We start from the raw sequence: 240 nt of genomic DNA, 5'->3' as shown, positions 1-240 counted from the left end.
ACCCTACTCTTTGAGTCGGGTGATCATACAACAGTGATGAAGTGAAATGCTCAGGTTCTTGTTGCTATATGGTTTAGGAAGAGCATTTTGCCAACACAGTGTTATTGTCTGCCTTCATGAGAATAAATACACATATGTGCCCATGTGTGTGTACACATGCAAGAGCAGGGTAGTTTTATGTGGACTAATGTCCTGAAATTAATACTTTCACCTAAAGGTCTTTCAGCTAATACCTCTCCT

The sequence above is a fragment of the Theobroma umbraticum genome, unplaced genomic scaffold (assembly GCF_002168275.2).
Source record: "Theobroma umbraticum cultivar Fairchild unplaced genomic scaffold, ASM216827v3 scaffold_147.0, whole genome shotgun sequence".
Classification (NCBI taxonomy): Eukaryota; Viridiplantae; Streptophyta; class Magnoliopsida; order Malvales; family Malvaceae; genus Theobroma; species Theobroma umbraticum.
Note: the sequence above shows the minus strand (reverse complement) of the source record.